A 20,528-nucleotide genomic window follows, 5' to 3' on the forward strand; every position below is an offset into this window, starting at 1 on the left:
GCTTTGCATACATACTATGGTGTGTGGTGGCTGTGCAGCTGATTTGTGTTCTAATGCTCTTTTCGGACATTATCATATTATTTCATTGCTTTACAACTTCTGTGCACACATCCCGGGGGTCTGCTGTTCTTTCTACGCACGTGCCATTTATGTCATTTTTACATTTTTGCATATTTTCTTTGGACATTCTCGGTGCCTTTCCACATTGGCATATTGCACCTATATGATACCTGACTTTGACAGCCTTCCGTTACTCCTCCGGTATGTTTGGGTAAATGTAAACCGTTTTTTGGTTTACATTGCCGTTCTTACGCTCGCGCGCCCGTGGATCGCTATTGCCCTCATTTGCATGGTGCAATACCGCACACAGTGTGTTTTGCATACCTACGCCGGGGGCGGGGACCGTCCGGCGCACGCCGGTAGTGCACGTGGAATTCATTCATACCTGAATCGCTAAGCAGCCATATTTGGCGTTATAACGCCGACGCTATGCTGGCGCCTGGCGCAAGGTTCATGAATCCCGGGGCCAGTCTATATTTTCTATTATTACTGCCCTTAGTGAGCATTTAATAGTGTCAATGTATTATTCTCGCTGGTGTTTTTTCTCCTGACTTGATTCTGATAAGGCTACCCCTCCCCCATCAAATCCAATTACACCTAAAAAGGAAACGTCAACAAAAACATGCTTCATCCTACAGTCTGCGAATCTGTTGTTGCCTTGATCCAGCCTACTAACCAGTTACGTTTTCCCTATCTCCTGTTTCAGGTACGGGAGAACCAAACCTTTAGGCACAAGGAGAGGTTCAGGGTAAGAGACCCCTTGTCGGACATAATACTCTGTCCCCAGATATTTTGTCCTCTAGTGTTGTGCATAGTAAGAAGAAACAGAAACTTCAACACATGGCAGACAATCAGGTTATTATAATGTATAAGGTTGACGTGATTTCCTTAGTTAAGAGTGTTTTATAGTCAGCTAACCTCATTGTCTGTGCTCCTATTCAGGAGGACTTTGTTGCTATCTTCCCTAGAGATCAGTCTAGCAATGCAGATTTTGATGAGGACTATGATGCAGACAGTAGCGAACACTACGATTCCATCCAATATGATTTTTTGGAAGGTGAACAAGTTCAAAAGCCCAAGCAGGTTTTCAGCTTTCCACAGATGCTAGCTAGTTTAGATTTATATTTGACTGGAAACAATCAGGAGGTATGTCAGAAATAGCTAGAGTTTATGATCTTATGAATGTCAGTTCAAATGTTTGGCTTTCCTGCTCTGATACCAGCTTTAGAATATGTTTATAAGACTGCAAGTAAAACCCCTTTGGTTAGTGAACCAATTCCTTAAAAGGCTATGAGGAAGTACAATGTGTACTCTGATCTTGAAGCTTTCTTTGCCCTTTGTATGATTACTTCGCTGCAGTTTCTCCAGCTGCTAAATCTAAGAAGAGAACATTGGATTCTTCTAACCCTACACCATCAAATAAAATTGGCAAGAAGTTAGAATCTTTGGAGGGGGGGGGGGTTGGCTCAGTCTAGGAATTTAGTCTTTAGAAATTTAAATTATCAGGGCTTCATGTGGAAATTTATTTTGAATGTGCTTACAGTTTAGATGACTTTGCTGAACCTTTGTCTGCTGAACTAGAGTGTTATATAAATATGATTGTTTATGATGTAACTCAGGTTTTGAAGCATGCTTTAAGGAGTGTCTTGAAAGGTGTGACACTTTCTAGATACACTGCTACTTCTATTGCATTGAGAGGTAAACTGATGTATGGATTAGCAAGAATTTTTCATATTCCTTGGTTCTCCCCCTAACAAGACACCCAACTTCTAAGGGCAGAACAAACAAAAATCCTAGTGTAACAAGAGTCAGGAACCAAGAGGAAATGGCAGGAGTACAATGCTTCCAAATCAAATAAAACGAGGTTCCTTTCCCAACAAAGATCATTCCCCTGCTAAAGAATGACTATGCCAAAACTCAGGACATCCTGCCCCTCATCTCGTTTCCACTTCCCCCAGGGTTTCTCTAACTTTGAAGCCTGGCTGCAAAACTCAGACAAGAGATGCTGAGAATCATTTACTGAGAATACTCTTGGCAGTGGACAGAAAATCCTCCATCTTTCATGGAAAATCCCCCCACATCCACCAGACTAGACACATCTGTTCTCTCTGGTACTATTTCACAGGCTGCAAGCAGGGGTGATAGAACATGTTCCTGCACTAACAAAAGGAAACAGAAAAGGATTTTACACCACAATCTTTTTGGTCTTATCTAAATTCCTTTCTGAAAGTGCCAAGTTCAAAATATTTATCCTGCAGACAGTTCTTCCTCTTCTTCTGGGCCATCATTTCTTGGTGACCTTACATCTGAAGTATGCTTATCATCCCATTCCAATTGCTCCTAACTTCAAGTTAAACCTACAAAACTCCTGTCTCAACTCCTCACAAAGAATTGTTTTCCTGGGGTGTATGTTGGACACAGAAGAAAAAGTATGGCCTTTATACCAGAAGACAAAGTTCTGACTTTTCTGAACATTTTCAGGGATTTCTTTCATCAAGAAGCTGCCTCTACACAAAAGTTTTTCAAATGTCTAGGCCTCATGAAATCAATGATCTTCATATTACCACTTACCAAACTCTACACAAGAAAGATACATTGGTTGTTGTTTGTCTTTTCGGCTTTTCCCGGTTAGGGGTCGCTACAGCGGAACTCAGGTCCGCTAATGATTGGCAGTCAATTTTTATGGTGCTGAGTTGCCAGCCTGATGCCCAACCTTCAACGAAGGCACTCCCATTCACGCATGTCTTTTGGAGGCCACTCGACCATGGGGAGGACATGCAGACTCCACACAGAAGGCACTCCAGCCGAGAATCGAACAGGAGAACCTCTTGCTGTGAGGTAACAACGCTAGCGCTGTATCACCATGGATCTAAAAAGAAAGAAAGATACACTGATACTTAAAAAAAATCCTGGACCCAGCATCTGCATCTCTTGCAGTTCCAGGTACCAGTGCTGGGTTTTATGAAGTGAGAATTACATTGGTGGAGGGATTGGATGTCTTTCAGTCCAGACATAGCCTTCTCTGTCTATACCCCTGGTCGATCGGTCTAGACGGAGGTGTCAGATTTTGCATGGGAAGCATTGTCCAGGGGAGTTCAAGTGCAAGGTGAATGGGATCCTTCAGACTCTACAAAGTATATAAATGTCAAAGAAAGTTTTAGCAGTGGCTCAGATCTTAAAAACTCCTTGGCCTCTTATGGTCTCCAGGTCCCTCTGTATTGGTCACAGCCAACATCACAGTCATGTGGTACCTTAACAACCAAGGAAATACAAGGTCATACCCACTTTGCCTGTTGGCGGTGATGGCCTGCCAGCTAGCTATACATCATTCGCTGAGATTCCAGGCCTCATGTATCCCATAAGAGCAAAACATAGTGGCAGAGAAACTACTCAGATCCTGGTCAGAGCATGACAAGTGGAAACTCAGGACATACGTCTGCTGGATTTGGTCCAGATGCTGGGAACACCTCAAATAGATCTCTTGACATCCTTTCCAAACAGACACTTGGAAAGTTTTTGTTTGAGACATCTTTGTAGCCACACTTGGAGGACAAATGCATTCTCATTATCTTGGATATGAATGTTCCTTTATGCCTTTCCTCCATTTCCACTGATACCCACGGTACTTCTGAAGATTCAGAAAGATTTACCAAAGATCATTTTGGTGACCCCTCCCTTTTATCCAGGCAAAGTTGATCCTCCGTTTTAACGGGATTGGCCAAGGGTAATTTCCAGAAGCTTCCTCATACTTTGGATCTGCTCAAAAACGATCAGGGGCAACTAGTGCATCACAACATAGAACAATTACTACTGACAGCTTGAATATTCTACCTTTATACCTTTTGGGCACTTTTTCCATGATGATGTGCAACAGGTATTGGAGGCATTGAAGAAGGCAAGAAAACATGCAATTAGAAAATCGTATGCTTATAACTGGAAGAGGTTTTCTCGTTGTACTCAGCCAATAGCAGAGGGCCTGATAGGGTGTCTTGCCTTCTTGTTTTGAAATATTTATATGAGCTACTCAATGAAGGCTTACCTTATGCATCTATCAAGTTACATCTTGCAGCCATTTCAGCTTATTTGTTTCTTTTGTGGTTAATGAATATATAAGAGGAGTTTTGCAAGTTAGACCCACTTGAAAGCAAATTCCTACTCCTACTTGGGATCACAACTTTGTTCTTAAAAAAGGTAACTTTACTTTATATCTCCTTTTGAACCTGCCTTACAGACTGCTTTAAAGTTCACTTGGAAAACTGTTTTGTGTATTGCTCTGACATCTGCAAGACGGGTCTCGGACGTGCAGACTCTCATCGTAGGCCAACATTATCTGATTTTCTACAAGAACAGGGTTGTTTTACGCACTAATCCATTTTTTCATGTCAAAAGTTTTTTTCTTAATTTATCCTAAATCAAGCTATTAGTATCTCACTTTTCTTCCAAGAACCCCAAAACACAGGAGAGAAGATTCTGCATACCTTGTATGTGCACAGGTAGCTCAGACATTATTTTGACAGAATTAAATCTTTCAGTAAAGCTGAACAACTGTTTACTCCCTATTACCTAGTCTGAGGCTAAAAAGGAACAACCTGTCTCTAAGTAACTGCTCGTTAGTTGTCCTCTGCTATTTTCTGTTACTCCCACCATGGTACATCCATTCCAGGCAAGTTTAAGGCAAAATCCATTGGGGCCTTACCCTTTTTGGTGGCATGTTGGAAAGGAGTGAACTCAAGCATTTTAGAGGCAAAAACATGGTCCTCTGTTTGTACATTTACAAAGCACTACAAACTGGATTATTTCTCAAGTTCCAGAGTGGGTTTTGTGAGAGCCATTCTGCAGAGGCTCCCAGATTCTTATCCTTCCTCCTCCCATGTAGGGTAAGCTTTGGGAATCCACCCATATTCCACTGGGGCAGTATGAATGACGAACACTGTACAGATGAGTAAGTCCTACCTACCTGTTACAGTAGGTATTTGAATTTCACACTGGCTCCGTTGCAGCACCTACTCACCATCCTCCTTATTTTGTGAATAATTCAATTGTATCTAAAGTTCTTGTGTTGATGGTTGGGGTTTGGCTATTTGTGATGGTGTTTTCTGGCTGTAAATTGGTTGGTTTCAGGCAATTTTGACTTTGATCCTTCTTGATTCGTCATACTTAGCACAAAAAGTCTGAATAGCTGACTTTCTGTGACAGGCATTAAGCTTCCCCTGATGGGAGGGGCTTAGCCAATATCCTATCACAGAGAGTAGTGGTTGAGATTCTGAGCTCTGGATAGCTGCTTCCAATATGGGTTTGTGCCATATGCTACTGAGTTTGTGCAAAGTTCAGACATCTGCTATTACATGTAAGTAGGACTTATACAACTGTCCTTTCCTTTGAAGAAGTATCCAAATGGTCAGCATACAGGTATGATACAGCTCACTTTTAAATTTCAGTACTTGGCAAAACATAAATGAAACTCATTAGCTTCTGAATAATTGCCTGAGCATCTGTCATTTTGATTTGCAAAATAAATGTACTAGGTCATGTTCCAAAGCAGACTGGATAAATAAAACAGGGATCCTTACCTGATGAGTAAGGCCTGTATCCACCTCTGAAGCATGAACATTCCATCACATTCTAAGTGCCATTTTTTGACATCCTTACAATGTCATTGAAGCTCAGATGGACAATGAGTGTCAGTAGCTACCTCTGTACTAGCTAATATGTGTTTCTTCTGTTTGGCTAATTAAATACATTCTGCTGTGCCTCATACCAGAATGAATGATGGGCAGGTAATCAGTATCCCACAATGACAATGTTAGTATTTTTTTCATGAATATTATTAGAATATTAGAAGGGTCCAGCACAACTGAACCAAAAAGCAAATTCACTCTACTTTTCTCAGACACACACACACACACACACACACACACACACACACACACACACACACACACACACACACACACCATACCTCTCAACCTCTTAACACAAGAAATCTGGACAAAGCCTATAATAATGGGGGGACAAATGCCCAAAAATAGACAGATTTTAAATATTTCTCTTATAAACTTAAAAAAAGTTGTTAGAATAACAGGATTTGTGTTAGCATGCATTACTTGAAGGATATGAAATCTAAAACTCAAGTGTATGTCATTATTTAGTGAATTCAATTCTCAGTAATTTGTCAGGAAACTAAAAATTTTATAAAGAACAGACCAAAAACATGAGGCAAAAATCTGGACATTCAGCAAAAAGCAGGACAGTTGAGAGCTATGGCACATAGACTTACACACGCACACACACACACACACACACACACACACACACACACACACACACACACACACACACACACACTCTCTCTCTCTCTCTCTCTATTTGTGTAAGTGATAAATTATTCCATATCATCTGTCAGTAAATATGAAAAAACATGACATGAACAGAAAAGGCAGCTTACTTATAGAATCAAATCATGTACAGCCTCCTGAACTGTCTTTATCCCCTACCCACTCATGATCACTGCACAATGACTTTTTGTTTATCTTCTTTACAACACAATCCATATGTGCTTAAATCTTGCTGCAAATGAAGCAAACACCATTGCCTTGGGTAATGTGTTTCATATCATCACCTGCAGGAAAAGTAATTCTTCAGACTTCGTCTGAATTCCATTTCCTCCTCTCATGCCCTCTGCTGAATTCCACTCCCACCTGTTATGTCCTCTCCCTCCCTCAGTCTCCTTTCTATCCAGTAATTCTTCTTCCCTTCTTCCTCTCCCATTCACGTTTTTTCTATAATGGACTGTACTTTGTACCAGAGTAGCACAGGTCCTCCTATTTCTGTCCCCTACCAGCCATGGTGTGCCTAGGTTTGTTCCCTGATTCTAACAAGACATACTTGTCACCAAATGAGGTGACATTCATCTGACCTGTAGGACAGAAGACATGCTTCTCTCCAGGGAATGTGTTTTGACCTCACGCAGCAGGGATAAGTCCGTGTTCAATGTAATGTCAGAATGTCACTGGACTAGTTAATCTCAACCTGTTATGGTTTTTGAACTCTGCGTTTTCTTCACACCTCTCTCTTAGACTAAGGTGGTATGGCAGTGTTAGAATGCATCATTTACCTCCTCCTTTCTTCTTATTTTCTCTGTTTAGCATCCTCTATACATATCTTTTAAGTGTGAAAGATAGTAAAGAAAATCTCCCAAAACAACACTGAGAGGAAAGCTAGCAAAATATGGCTCAAAACATCCTCTCTTCCTGGGCATTCCTGCTGCCAAAGTTTAAAGAAGTTAACCTTAGGACATGGAATAATTACCCCCTACTTCTAGACATCAGCTATATGTAACTGGTGTATGTGGTTGAAGATACATGTAATTGATAAAACAGCGGAAAATAAAATAAACTGTTTTAAGAAGGGGGGCAAGCCCCCCTGCAACCCCCACACCCCCCGCTACTCAAACATACCAACTAAGAGATCACACCTCATTGAACAAAATGGAAACCTCCGCTTATGGAGATTTTCATGGAAATGCTCGAACTTTTACAAATTAGAACTTATGGTCTTGACCATATGAGGTTCGAACTTGTAAAAGTTCGACTACGTGATAGGAACCCAAGTGATACTAGAGTACGGAGAGCAGAGTGTCATGAACAGAACGGATCACCACAACATGGGGAACCTGATGTTATTAATTTATTCAGAAGTATGGGAGTTTCCTTATAGCTCAATTTCCTACAATGGTAGGACTCTACCCTCTACTCTAGACTCTACTCTACTCTATAATACTCTTGGCAGTGGACAGAAAATCCTCCATCTTTCATGGAAAATCCCCCCACATCCACCAGACTAGACACATCTGTTCTCTCTGGTACTATTTCACAGGCTGCAAGCAGGGGTCATAGAACATGTTCCTGCACTAACAAAAGGAAACAGAAAAGGATTTTACACCACAATCTTTTTAGTCTTATCTAAATTCCTTTCTAAAAGTGCCAAGTTCAAAATATTTACCCTGCAGACAGTTCTTCCTCTTCTTCTGGGCCATCATTTCTTGGTGACCTTACATCTGAAGTATGCTTATCATCCCATTCCAATTGCTCCTAACTTCAAGTTAAACCTACAAAACTCCTGTCTCAACCCCTCACAAAGAATTGTTTTCCTGGGCTGTATGTTGGACACAGAAGAAAAAGTATGGCCTTTATACCAGAAGACAAAGTTCTGACTTTTCTGAACATTTTCAGGGATTTCTTTCATCAAGAAGCTGCCTCTACACAAAAGTTTTTCAAATGTCTAGGCCTCATGAAATCAATGATCTTCATATTACCACTTACCAAACTCTACACAAGAAAGATACATTGGTTGTTGTTTGTCTTTTCGGCTTTTCCCGGTTAGGAGTCGCTACAGCGGAACTCAGGTCCGCTAATGATTGGCAGTCAATTTTTATGGTGCTGAGTTGCCAGCCTGATGCCCAACCTTCAACGAAGGCACTCCCATTCATGCATGTCTTTCGGAGACCACTCGACCATGGGGAGGACATGCAGACTCCACACAGAAGGCACTCCAGCCGAGAATCGAACAGGAGAACCTCTTGCTGTGAGGTAAAAACGCTAGCGCTGTATCACCACGGATCTAAAAAGAAAGAAAGATACACTGATACTTAAAAAAAATCCTGGACCCAGCATCTGCATCTCTTGCAGTTCCAGGTACCAGTGCTGGGTTTTATGAAGTGAGAATTACACTGGTGGAGGGATTGGATGTCTTTCAGTCCAGACATAGCCTTCTCTGTCTATACCCCTGGTCGATCGGTCTAGACGGAGCTGTCAGATTTTGCATGGGAAGCATTGTCCAGGGGAGTTCAAGTGCAAGGTGAATGGGATCCTTCAGATGCTACCAAGTATATAAATGTCAAAGAAAGTTTTAGCAGTGACTCAGATCTTAAAAATTCTTGGCCTCTTATGGTCTCCAGGTCCCTCTGTATTGGTCACAGCCAACATCACGGTCATGTGGTACCTTAACAACCAAGGAAATACAAGGTCATACCCACTTTGCCTGTTGGCGGTGATGGCCTGCCAGCTAGCTATACATCATTCGCTGAGATTCCAGGCCTCATGTATCCCATAAGAGCAAAACATAGTGGCAGAGAAACTACTCAGATCCTGGTCAGAGCATGACAAGTGGAAACTCAGGACATACGTCTGCTGTATTTGGTCCAGATGCTGGGAACACCTCAAATAGATCTCTTGACCTCCTTTCCAAACAGACACTTGGAAAGTTTCTGTTTGAGACATCTTTGTAGCCACACTTGGAGGACAAATGCATTCTCATTATCTTGGATATGAATGTTCCTTTATGCCTTTCCTCCATTTCCACTGATACCCACGGTACTTCTGAAGATTCAGAAAGAATTACCAAAGATCATTTTGGTGACCCCCTCCCTTTTATCCAGGCAAAGTTGATCCTCCGTTTTAACGGGATTGGCCAAGGGCAATTTCCAGAAGCTTCCTCATACTTTGGATCTGCTCAAAAACCATCAGGGGCAACTAGTGCATCACAACATAGAGCAATTACTACTGACAGCTTGAATATTCTACCTTTATACCTTTTAGGCACTCTTTCCATGATGATGTGCAACAGGTATTGGAGGCATTGAAGAAGGCAAGAAAACCTGCAATTAGAAAATCGTATGCTTATAACTGGAAGAGGTTTTCTAGGTTGTACTCAACCAATAGCAGAGGGCCTGATAGGGTGTCTTGCCTTCCTGTTTTGAAATATTTATATGAGCTACTCAATGAAGGCTTACCTTATGCATCTATCAAGTTACATCTTGCAGCATATCAGCTTATTTGTTTCTTTTGTGGTTAATCAATATATAACAGGAGTTTTGCAAGTTAGACCCACTTGAAAGCAAATTCCTACTCCTACTTGGGATCACAACTTTGTTCTTAAAAAAAGGTAACTTTACTTTATATCTCCTTTTGAACCTGCCTTACAGACTGCTTTAAAGTTCACTTGGAAAACTGCTTTGTTTATTGCTCTGACATCTGCAAGATGAGTCTCGGAAGTGCAGACTCTCATCATAGGCCAACCTTATCTGATTTTCTACAAGAACAGGGTTGTTTTACGCACTAATCCATTTTTTCATGTCAAACGTTTTTTTCTGAATTTATCCTAAATCAAGGTATTAGTATTCCACTTTTCTTCCAAGAACCCCAAAACACAGGAGAGAAGATTCTGCATACCTTCTATGTGCACAGGTAGCTCAGACATTATTTTGACAGAACTAAATCTTTCAGTAAAGCTGAACAAATGTTTACTCCCCATTACCTAGTCTGTGGCTAAAAAGGAACAACCTGTCTCTAAGTAACTGCTCGTTAGTTGTCCTCTGCTATTTTTTGTTACTCCCACCATGGTACATCCATTCCAGGCAAGTTTAAGGCAAAATCCATTAGGGCCTTACCCTTTTTGGTGGCATGTTGGAAAGGAGTGAACTCAAGCATTTTAGAGGCAAAAACATGGTCCTCTTTTTGTACATTTACAAAGCACTACAAACTGGATTATTTCTCAAGTTCCAGAGTGGGTTTTGTGAGAGCCATTCTGCAGAGGCTCCCAGATTCTTATCCTTCCTCCACCCATGTAGGGTAAGCTTTGGGAATCCACCCATATTCCACTGAGGCAGTATGAATGACGAACACTGTACAGATGAGTAAGTCCTATCTACCTGTTACAGTAGGTATTTGAATTTCACACTGGCTCAGTTGCAGCACCTACTCACCATCCTCCTTATTTTGTGAATAATTCAATCGTATCTAAACTTCTTGTTATGATGTTTGGGGTTTGGCTATTTGTGATAGTGTTTTCTGGCTGTAAATTGGTTGGTTTCAGGCAATTTTTGACTTTGATCCTTCTTGATTTTTCATACTTAGCACAAAAAGTCTGAATAGCTGACTTTCTGTGACAGGCATTAAGCTTCCCCTGATGGGAGGGGCTTAGCCAATATCCTATCACAGAGAGTAGTGGTTGAGATTCTGAGCTCTGGATAGCTGCTTCCAATGTGGGTTTGTGCCATATGCTACTGAGTTTGTGCAAAGTTCAGACATCTGCTATTACATATAAGTAGGACTTATACAACTGTCCTTTCCTTTGAAGAAGTATCCAAATGGTCAGCATACAGGTATGATACAGCTCACTTTTAAATTTCAGTACTTGGCAAAACATAAATGAAACTCATTAGCTTCTGAATAATTGCCTGAGCATCTGTCATTTTGATTTGCAAAATAAATGTACTATTTCATGTTCCAAAGCAGACTGGATAAATAAAACAGGGATCCCTACCTGATGAGTAAGGCCTGTATCCACCTCTGAAGCATGAACATTCCATCACATTCTAAGTGCCATTTTTGACATCCTTACAATGTCATTGAAGCTCAGATGGAAAATGAGTGTCAGTAGCTACCCTGTACTAGCTAATATGTGTTTCTTCTGTTTGGCTAATTAAATACATTCTGCTGTGCCTCATACCAGAATGAATGATGGGCAGGTAATCAGTATCCCAAAATGACAATGTTAGTATTTTTTTTCATTAATATTATTAGAATATTAGAAGGGTCCAGCATAACTGAACCAAAAAGCAAATTCACTCTACTTCTCTCAGACACACACACACACACACACACACACACACACACACACACACACACACACACACACACACACACACACACCATACCTCTCAACCTCTTAACACAAGAAATCTGGACAAAGCCTATAATAATGGGGGGACAAATGCTCAAAAATAGACAGATTTTAAATATTTCTCTTATAGACTTAAAAAAAGTTGTTAGAATATCAAGATTTGTGTTAGCACGCATTACTTGAATGATATGAAATCTAAAAGTCAAGTGTATGTCATTATTTAGTGAATTCAATTCTCAGTAATTTGTCAGGAAACTAAAAATTTTATAAAGTAAAGACCAAAAATATGAGGCAAAAATCTGGACATTCAGCAAAAAGCAGGACAGTTGAGAGCTATGACACACAGACTCACACGCGCGCACACACACACACACACACACACACACACACACACACACACACACACACACACACACTCTCAATCTCTCTCTCTCTCTATTTGTATAAGTGATAAATTATTCCACATCATCTGCCAGTAAATATAAACAAACATGACATGAACAGAAAAGGCAGCTTACTTATAGAATCAAATCATGTACAGCCTCCTGAACTGTCTTTATCCCCTACCCACTCATGATCACTGCACAATGACTTTTTGTTTATCTTCTTTACAACACAATCCATATGTGCTTAAATCTTGCTGCAAATGAAGCAAACACCATTGCCTTGGGTAATGTGTTTCATATCATCACCTGCAGGAAAAGTAATTCTTCAGACTTCGTCTGAATTCGATTTCCTCCTCTCATGCCCTCTGCTGAATTCCACTCCCACCTGTTATGTCCTCTCCCTCCCTCAGTCTCCTTTCTATCCAGTAATTCTTCTTCCCTTCTTACTCTCCCATTCACGTTTTTTCTGTAATGGACTGTACTTTGTGTCCCCTACCAGCCATGGTGTGCCTAGGTTTGTTCCTTGATTCTAACAAGACATACTTGTCACCAAATTAGGTGACATTCATCTGACCTGTAGGACAGAAGACATGCTTCTCTCCAGAGAATGTGTTTTGACCTCACGCAGCAGGGATAAGTCCTTGTTCTATGTAATGACAGAATGTCACTGGTCTAGTTAATCTCAACCTGTTATGTTTTTTGAACTCTGCATTTTCTTCACACCTCTCTCTTAGACTAAAGAGGTATGGCAGTGTTAGAATCCATCAGTTACCTCCTCCTTTCTTCTTATTTTCTCTGTTTAGCATCCTCTATACATATCTTTTAAGTGTGAAAGATAGTAAAGAAAATCTCCCAAAACAACACTGAGAGGAAAGCTAGCAAAATATGGCTCAAAACATCCTCTCTTCCTGGGCATTCCTGCTGCCAAAGTTTAAAGAAGTTAACCTTAGGACATGGAATAATTACCCCCTACTTCTACACATCAGCTATATGTAACTGGTGTATGTGGTTGAAGATACATGTAATTTATAAAACAACGGAAAATAAAATAAGCTGTTTTAAGAAGGGAGGCAAGCCCCCTCTGCAACCCCCACACCCCCCACTACTCAAATATACCAACTACGAGATCGCACCTCATTGAACAAAATGGAAACCTCTGCTTATGGAGATTTCCATGGAAATGCTCGAACTTTTACAAATTCGAACTTATGGTCTTGACCATATGAGGTTCGAACTTGTACAAGTTTGACTATGTGATAGGAACCCAAGTGATACTAGAGTACGGAAAGCAGAGTGTCATGAACAGAACAGATCACCACAACATGGGGAACCTGATGTTATTAATTTATTCAGAAGCATGGGAGTTTCCTTATAGCTCAGTTTCCTACAATGGACTTGAGGAATAAATTATTTATAGGAAAAGGGGGCCTAAAAGAGATGGCTAAATAGTTTCCGGGAGATACACAGAATTCCTCAGTGAATAACTATACTACCCGACTACGTCTGAGTATATCACTGTTACTACTTGCAGGTGTAAATGACACAGTGGATCATGGTTAGCACACTGACCATTTACCAGTTTTATGTGCTTGAGATAGGGATTTCAAGAAATTCACTCTAAGAGCAAATGTTAAGAGGATACAATGAGTTCCAGCAACACACAACAAACTGGTTATAATTAAAAATTCAGTCAGATTTCTTTACAATGTGTTCAGCATAAAAATGAGCACAGGAGCATTCGATACCCCAATATATTACCAGTTACAAAAGTGTGATGTTGTAAGATGTGTAACAGCTTTAAAAACTGTCATACCTTGTGCTGGTACACAGATAGTGGTCAAAGAAAAGTGCACCTCTAATCAATCAGCACCTTTAAAAGATTTTAAGATAATTTGCTGGGGCACTCTTTTGTTCTTTGTTGTTGTTGTGTGTCATCATGAAATACATTACACCTTCTAAAACTGCCTATGGATTTGTACTACAGTTGTTTCTAGTGCTTTGTGTGGGTCATCACAAAGCTTATTAATAGCACAGGTACGATTGTAAGCAACTCATTCTAGCAAGCATGGTACAGTGATTGCAGTTACGTATGAACCTTGCTAAACTGTTTTTGTCATAATTTCAAGGTAAAATCAGTCCATGGATTTCAGTGAAGTTCTCTTCCAACTAGACATGTTGCTGAGTTATTTCCAGAATGGCCTAGCATTGGAAAGTAGGACAATTTGTCTGGTATGAAGGTATATAGTCTTATACATCCAAACATTTTTTAAACTGAGCATTATCTCCTAGTTGTTCTTTGTTTGACATCTGTGGACCTATGATGCTTAGTAATCACATTTATATGTGTTATTCTCCTTGAAAAGTTGTTTTTGCATTCTTATATATCCCTGTAACCTAACAAATAGTATGATCAGAAGTATAGTAAGCACTTCATTGTATAGTGACAACATTAAGTTTGAAACAAGAAAAAGCCATTTTGTGTATTTAAGAAAGTTAAAAATGTTATAACATATACATGTAATGTACAACATAGGTATACAGGGCAAACTAAGTAATCAGTTAAGGTATGAATCCAAGAACCCATTGGGGATGTTGTAAATGGTAAATGTGATAATCAGTTAGCAAGCCATGTAATTTTACAACATTCAGGGAATGTCTTATTATTGAAATTTATAAGTCTTAAGAGAGGAGTTTAGTGTAGGGTATTACAACAGATTACCTTCCTATAGATAATGAAAGTTAAAGTCATAAGAGAGAAAAATGGGTACTCATGTCTCATTGAATATCAGTTATTTAGTATGGTTAACACTCTGTTTTAAATATTTAAATTCATACCTCTCAACTGTACAGATTTTTACAGAATGTCCCTATTTTGGTCTCATATTTTTAGTCCATTTTCATAAAATTGTGATTTTCTGGCAAATTAGTAGTAAATTATTAAACATTGAAGTTTGAAAGTAATAACACATTTGAGTTTCAGACTTCATACCCTTCAGAAAATTCATGCTAATGCAAAACCTGTTATTCTATTAACTAAGTTTGTAAGCACAATATTTAAAAATTGTCCCTACCTTTGGGCCTTTGCCCCACTTTTACTAGATTTCTTACTCTAAAAGGTTGAGAGGTATAGGTTTAATTGTTTGCTAATTTTGATGGATTAATTAGTTCTATGTATATTATGTAAGCTACTTTACTTAGAATTTTGAATGTAATTTTTAACTCAGTGGATTGTAAGTGGCGAGTGAGTTTCACCCTGTTCTGCTGGGTTTGATTCCCTCAAATTTCAAGTACACAACTCTGAGCAAGTCACTTGACAGTGTTCCTGGCTTGACCCTAAAAATGGACATTTGTGTCCAGTGGCTTTATCTGTTTAATAAATAAATTAAACTTAAAGGCCAGCATCTGAGACATCAATTTGACTGTATCATTTGTTTGCAAGAATAAAGTCTTCAAGTACATTGTTTTTTTTGTTTTGGCCTTGTTTTACAGGCATTGGTGTTCCTACAGAAAACACAACTAGGACTGCTAAAATTAATATAGCAGTAATGTGATCATTTGTGTTGTATTAGGGAATATTTCTTTTCATTTAACATACAGAACTCTAGGTTACATCAATATGGTATATTCAAAGATGGTCAGTAAAATGTGATATGCTTTAAACATTATTAACTGCATTCTATTATCAAGTTAATTATCCAAGATTTATCACAACCCTTTTTGTTAAATGTTAATTATACAATAGGCATCACCACTTTTTTGTTAAACATTTGTGCCAAATGACCCTCACAGTTTCAATATACTATATTATATTGGACAAACTGATCGTAGCCAAAAGAGTGTGGAATGCTAATTTTAAAATATCGTTATTTATATCAAAATTTTGGTTCTTTACCAATACTTAGCCAAATAAGAATCAGTGTTGGATTTAAGGCATGATCTAGTTTACTTTTGTATATATCGTTTTAGATAAATGATTTCTGAAATAATCCCCAAACATTTATAATCTGGCTAATGAGCACCCTCAGAGGATATGCAGCAGCCTCTTCTATATTACATTTTGTACATCTAGTTTCAGCTGAATTGTTTTATGATATGATTTATTGTAGGGATACTGTTCTTAATACCAATTTACAGAGTTACTAGGAAGAGTCTATTGGTTTATTTGGACAAGATAAAATTATGTCCTAATGATACTTTCAGCTGTGACAGGTTCAAAGGTAAATACTAGGTTAATGACCACAAGGGCTTTAATAAACCTAACCAGGAATCCCAAACGTATCCAGCACATTTGGTGTCCTAGAGGTAATTTTTAGGGGTATGTGCTAGGGAATGTATGTACAAACATTTATAGGGTGACTATCCATTAGAGACGTACCAGGGGTGAATTTACTATTACCCATCTACTGGTCTATATTATACTTGAATAGGGTCACAGAAAAACTTTGCTTCACATGGAAGAGAAGCCTGTTCCAGAGAAGGGTTATTCTCTGAGAAAATACTCGTCCCTCCAACATGTCCCATTTATGTTGCAAGCAAGTTTTAAGTTAATGGATCAGGTCTGCCTGATGCTATTTGTTTTGTGGATATGCAAGAAGTCCATCAGAGTGGTATCCTGGGATGCATTACATGCCAAACATAGATCGCCCCTCAACAGTCAGTAGGAGATAGAGTATAGGGATAGGGCTTTGAGGCAATCTGCATAGGACATGTTGTTAATGGCCTGCATTCTTTTTGCGAGGAACCTCTTTGGACATTCAAGTTGTTGCATATGCCTGGTCAGGTACATACTGAAGGGGGCATTGTACTCATTGTTGGATTTGAAGAGGGGTGATTACAGTGGAATGATGACTTCCTTGGACCATGATGTCATACCCTTGCTTATAAATGGAGCAATGTAGAATGATTTCCTTACCACCTTAGACACATGTTGATCAAAGGCCAGGTTACTGGCTACATACGTCCTCAAATCCCTGACTACTAGTTCTACTGTCAGGGATGTGTCATCAATTAGATAGTTTCCTGGGGTAGCCAGCTTCCCAAAGGGTACTTTAATACATTATTGGTATTGAGTTTTAAATCATGTCTATGGCACCAGTTATTTGGGGAATTCTATGATTGCTCCCAGTTTAGAATCATCTGGAGACTTGGTCAGCTAGTGACTTTTGATGTTGCCTTTGACTTCTGAGAAGTAGATACCAAAAAGAAGGGCATAAAGCACTGAGCTCTAAGGGACTTCGTTAGTGGCCAGCATATTTGTGGAGGCGGACTCCCCTATCCTCACTTCCTGGGTCCTATCTGAGAGCAAGCTGACAATCCAGTGTGCAATGTAGGGATTTATGCCTAATTTTGTAAGTTTGTTTACAATACCTGAGTGGGGAAATGTATCACATGCCTTGGCTGGGTCAAGGTAGGCAGTATGTACCATTTTGCCCTCATCCATTGCCTTGGTGACTATCTCAAATAAGTCCACCAGATTGAGTAGGCATGATCCCAATTCTGATGTTATTATTAATCATTTCCATTATAATTCTTTCCATGGCTTTGCATACAAGACTTGTCAGACTAATTTGTCTGTAGTTTCTAGGGTCCATAGAACGCCTGTCCTTATGCAGAGATGCAGTTCTCTATTCATGCGGGATGAAGTCGGACTGGAATCTGAGGTTAAATAGTGACTCCAGTGATCCTGATAGGTCATATTTCATGCTATTTAGGAGGCATCATGGGATATTATTTGGGCTCATTAATGTATTCTTGGCCTTGAAAAGTGTGTTTAGGATTTGTTTTCTAGTGATGGGTTGCAGGGAATTATGTTCAATGCTATTTCTTGAGAGTTAACCGGGAGGAAGGGGCTAAAACTGGAGCTGAATTTGTTGAGTAGTAGATTGTTATATCTCCCTGCTACATGCAGGTGGCTCCATTCACAATTAGTACAGATACTTACTGCTAAATTAATGAATTTTTGTTATACTTAGTTTACTGGTCCCTTCTGGTGACAGAAAAATGTTTTGAAGAAGTTGTGAGCATTATACCACAACAGAAGATGTATTCAAGTGGCTTATTATTGGTTGGTGTGCTTTACTTGTAGTGTATTTTCTGTGTTATCAATATGGCAATTTAGTGAGACACTGACCATCACCCACCTGCCTGTTGACTCTACTGTATAGATCCAGGCTTTTAGAGCCTTAGGTTTCTGTATACAACCTACTCGCCCCATATACATTGTACTTTAAGTTTTCAGTAGTTGTGAGACGAGGCTCTGGTTTGCACTAGGTTGCATTTTGCACTTTGTGTGTAGACTTGGATTGTGTATAGACTTGGATTATGTATTTTACACAAGTAGCATCTCCAGTAAATCAAGTCCAAATCCACAGCCAGAACTCTACCTTCAGTCCACATAAGTAAGCACATGGAAAAATGAATTTGCACTTTTTAACCATCTCTGTAGCCAGCCTGGTTGAAATGGACATCCTGAGACAATATAGCAATCATCTCATCTTTACTTGCAACCACCTACTGTTTAAACCAGAAGACAAAGTGCTTGAGAGATGTAGTTATACAATGTTTTTGGACGCAAAGGTCTCTCACAAAGCCAAACAAAGAACAAGCAGGTTGTCTGTACCACACAACTCAACAATAAAAAAGTATACACAGCTCAGACCAAACACATAGACATACATATGCTGATGCTCTTAGGTTCATAGGTTCATAGGTTGGTACTAGGCTATTGGCCTTAGGGCCTATGCAAGCCTAGCCATAACAATTCCCTGGATATTTCTTCCCACAATATTTTCTTCTCTGGACCCCTGTCTAGCAAGGCGACTGACATGATCCTGGGGGTGAATTTCTTATCTCCCATCCAATCATCAAGGTTTCTTTTGAAGAGGACCAATGAGGACTCTGCTTGACATGTATGGGCAGTCTATTCCAGAGTATGGGGAGTCTCTGGGTCAGGAACCTATCCCTCCAGCATGTTTTCTTCATTGTGATGATAAAGTTTAGATCCCTGGAGCGTGTGGCTTTCAGGGATTGGGACTTCTTTAAGTGGAGCATGTCCAACAGCTCAGGGTTTGACATGGCCTTGTATGTTAAGCAGAAATCGCCTCTGAGTAGACGATATGCCACAGAGTATAGCTGGAGTTTTTTTAGATGGTCAGTATATGGCATCTGCTTTAGGCCTGTGATTCTTTTAGTGAGGTATATCTGTGGCCTTTCCAGCAGATGTCTTGTGAGGTACATACCCAATGGGGCGTTATACTCTATAATGAGTCTAATGAGGGATGAGTACAGTGGGACAATGACCTCCTTTTTTCTGGATGAAAAGCCCTTAGGGATGAGATGTGCCACATAGAAGGATTTCCTGACTGTTGTGGTGATGTGGTTATTGAAAGTGAGACCACTGTCCACCAGTATCCCTAAGTCTCTCATGGTATTAGTACTAGGCTAACTGCTGCTATTTATGGGTCATTAAGCCTAGCCCAATTTCCAAGTCAGAATCAAAACCCCGCTTGCTTGTGTTTCAAGGGGTAGCATAGCACATTGCGCCAACCTCCCACCCCTCCCATCAACCCATCATCACACTTTCAATGTTTAGTGTCCTGCCACCTATGTGGTAATTCATGGGTACATGTTTTTTTCCAAAGGGGATAACTATACATTTCTTGGCATTAAGCTTGAGCCCATGGCTCTGGCACCAGGCATCTGTTTCTGTAAGGCCCTTTTGTAGAATATCCACATCATTTGGGGATTCAATAATGGCTCCCAGTTTGCAGTCATCTGCAAACTTTGTTAGCCAGAGTCCCTTAGTGTTGGCCTGTACTTCACAGAAGTAGATGCCAAACAAGAGTGGTCCCAGGACTGAACCCTGAGGTACTCCACTTGTCACTTGTTTGGAGCTGGATTTGGAGTCGGCTACTTTTACAGTGTGGGTTCTGTCAGTAAGCCAGTTGGCAACCCATCGAGTGATGTAGGGATTAATGCCCAGCTTAGTAAGTTTATCTATGATTCCAGAGTGGGGGATGGTGTCGAAGGCCTTGGCAAAGTCAAGATAGGCTGTGTGGACTGCCTTACCCTCGTTCACAGCTCTGGAGACTTATTCGAAAAAGTCAATCAGATTCAGGAGACAAGATCGGCCCTTCAAAAACACAAACTGGGTGGGGTCCAGTGTTTGAAGGTTGCCAATGTCTTTGTTTATAAGTTCCATGATAATGCATTCCATGCCCTTGCAGATCAGGCTTGTCAGACTGATGGGACAGTAGTTCCCGGGATCCAAGGAAGATCCCCCATTGCAGAGTGGGATAACTGTAGCTGTGCACCACTCAGTGGGCACTAAGCCAAAGGTGAGGCTATGATTAAACATGGCACTTAGGTAAGGTGCCAGTTCGTTTTGTAGTTCATGTAGTA

The sequence above is a fragment of the Protopterus annectens genome, chromosome 8.part0, assembly GCF_019279795.1.
Source record: "Protopterus annectens isolate FY-2018-M chromosome 8.part0, PAN1.0, whole genome shotgun sequence".
NCBI classification, from domain to species: domain Eukaryota; kingdom Metazoa; phylum Chordata; order Ceratodontiformes; family Protopteridae; genus Protopterus; species Protopterus annectens.